Source organism: Octopus bimaculoides, unplaced genomic scaffold (genome assembly GCF_001194135.2).
Source record: "Octopus bimaculoides isolate UCB-OBI-ISO-001 unplaced genomic scaffold, ASM119413v2 Scaffold_32504, whole genome shotgun sequence".
NCBI lineage: Eukaryota > Metazoa > Mollusca > Cephalopoda > Octopoda > Octopodidae > Octopus > Octopus bimaculoides.
This window is the reverse complement of record NW_026305254.1, coordinates 8,332-11,016: the sequence shown is the minus strand read 5'-3', so window position 1 is coordinate 11,016 and position 2,685 is coordinate 8,332. Positions and strand designations below refer to the sequence as shown.

The window sequence follows — 2,685 nt, the reverse complement described above, 5'->3', positions numbered from 1 at the left end:
GAACGTACATCATGGAGGATGAAGCCGGAGATCCACCATTTAAGCTCAGAAGGACAGGGTGATGTTAATTCCTTGTAGGCAATGCTGCTGGCTTCATGATGAAACCGGGACTTACCAACAAGCCCGTGAACCTGAGGGCCTTGAAAAATAGGAATAAAAACCTGCTGCCTATCCACTGGATGCACAACCCCAGGGCCTGGATTACCAAAAGTGTACCTTTGAATTGGTTCCACCAATGCTTCATTCCTCAAGCCAAGGAATACCTCTAAAATGTTTGCATGGAATTCAAGGTTTTGCTTGTTATGGACAATACTGGTGGTCACTCTTTGAATTTGAATCACGAGGGAGTTCAAGTCGAGTTCCTCTCTGCCAACACCACCTCCCTCATCCAGCCTATCGATCAAGGCATGATCCAACACTTTGTGGACGCAATGGATCTGGACGAGAATTTCAAGTTAAAGGAGTACTGGCGTAACTACACACACACACACACAAACACATACATATCTATAAGCACACACACTGTAAGAATTCAGACACCTTTTTGTGCTTGTATGTCTGCATGAGTAAAATTGTAATTTTTAGAAACAGGTTCAATGCCCCACCTCTCCCCACCGCCCACCCCGGCTGGCCTCACTTCTTGCTTATTTTCTCATTTAGGTATGCTTGCGTGGATATATATATATATACACCTCTATACATGAGTGGGTGTATATAAGTAGATGCGTTACGTGAGTGCATGTATGAGGTGTGTTTCACATGTTATATTTAGAATTTGAGGATTGCATCAACATATTGGTATGTGTGTATATATATATATTCATACACACACACACACAGCTTAACCTAATATATATATTTACATGTGTGTGTGTGTATAAACTGTATATTTGTATATATGGTATGTATGTATGTATATATGTGTATGTGTGTGTAGGTATATATGTGTGTGTGTGTGTAGTTTTGAGCCTACATAAATACATATGTATATATATATATATATATATATATATATATATATATATAGCTTATAAATCTAAATAATATATGCAGACACGTTTGTGTGGTAGACGGACGGACTGACAGACAGACTAACTGACGGACAGACGGACGGACTGATGGATAATTAGATAAGACAGTTGGGTGTGTTTTACCCATATATTTGAGGGACATTTGGCTGCAGTTTCTGCTTGGTCTTGGTACTACGTAGCTGTCTCCCTCATTGCCTGGATGTAGTGTTGGTGGTCCAGTGGGGTAGTGGTGGTGGTGTTGCATTTATTAAATGTAAAACAATACAAACAAATTTGCTCTTATCTTTTTTCTAAATAACATTTTGTTCCACTTAATATACTTTTAGAAACAATTAGAGACATTGTAAGAGTGGCGATGGCGGCGGCGGCGGTGGTGGTGGTGGGGGATACTGGCTGTTAATGTGACGGACTCTTGAAATGTTATCAATTTCCATCCACACACACACACATACATGCAGCACATATGCACATATGTCCACATGCAAGCACACATGCATTTATATACACACATACAGATGTATACATGTAAAAAAATATGCACAAACATACATATGCATACATACATGTACACACACACATGCCCAAACACTTATATAATCCATTATTCTTTTGTTGCAGAAAACCTACCACAAAAGTATTCATCTAACGCATGCCAGCATGGAAAAACAGATGTTAAATGTAGATGACAAAGATGAAGAGATTATGATGTTATGTGATGGATTCTCTCACCGGTTTCGACATCTGAAGATCTGACAACTTACTCTTCCTTTGTCAGTCATAATGCTTACGTCCAACGATTTGCAAAGAAGCCCACAAATGTTGCAACTATGAAGATTACGGATCAGTGCAGGTGGTATATTTGCAACTGTTTTTCTCTTTTGCTCTGCACCTTGAAGCCTGTTATCGCTTGTCAAAACAAAACCTGATTTACCATTTTAACGTGACAACCTCCATTTCGTTTGCTTGTAGGCTGTTTGCTGAAAGCTGTTGTGCAGCTATGTAGACTGCTTGTATTTATGTCAGAGCCACACACACACATATATATATATACGTGGGTAAGTACATAGATGCAAAACAAGGTGGAAAAGAATAGTACTCGAATACCAAAAGTAGAGTAATATGATTAATTTAAAACTGCAAAATTATCACAAATCTGTTATTCAGAGTCTCATAGTTTCGTTCGTCCAGCAGTTGGGATGTATATTGTGTTTATCGCATCCGTCTGACAAATGGGAACGTGTAACACTCTAACAGTTTTGTGAAGATTTAATAAAAGTGTGTATATATATATGTATGTATATATACACACACTTTTATTAAAGTGTATACTCTTACTCTTTTACTCTTTTACTTGTGTCAGTCTTTTGACTGTGGCCATGCTGGAGCACCACCTTTAGTCGAGCAAATCGACCCCAGGACTTATTCTTTAGAAGCCTAGTACTTATTCTATCGGTCTCTTTTGCCGAACCGCTAAGTTACGGGGACGTAAACACACCAGCATCGGTTGTCAAGCGATGTTGGGGGGACAAAGACAGACACACAAACATACACGCACATACATATATATACACATATATACGACGGGCTTCTTTCAGTTTCCGTCTACCAAATCCACTCACAAGGCTTTGGTTGGCCCGAGGCTATAGTAGAAGAC

General features: G+C 39.2%; 1 protein-coding gene across 1 annotated transcript in view; it reads left to right on the top strand.

The window, feature by feature from the left end:
* The window catches only part of LOC106873051 (radial spoke head 14 homolog), a 32,075-nt gene extending 30,295 nt beyond the window's left edge, over window positions 1-1,780 (top strand). The window contains exon 11 of the transcript XR_008267091.1: window positions 1,650-1,780. The gene's annotated coding sequence lies outside the window, so the exon portion shown is untranslated. The remainder of the gene's footprint in view (window positions 1-1,649) is intronic.
* Window positions 1,781-2,685: the final 905 nt, after the last annotated feature.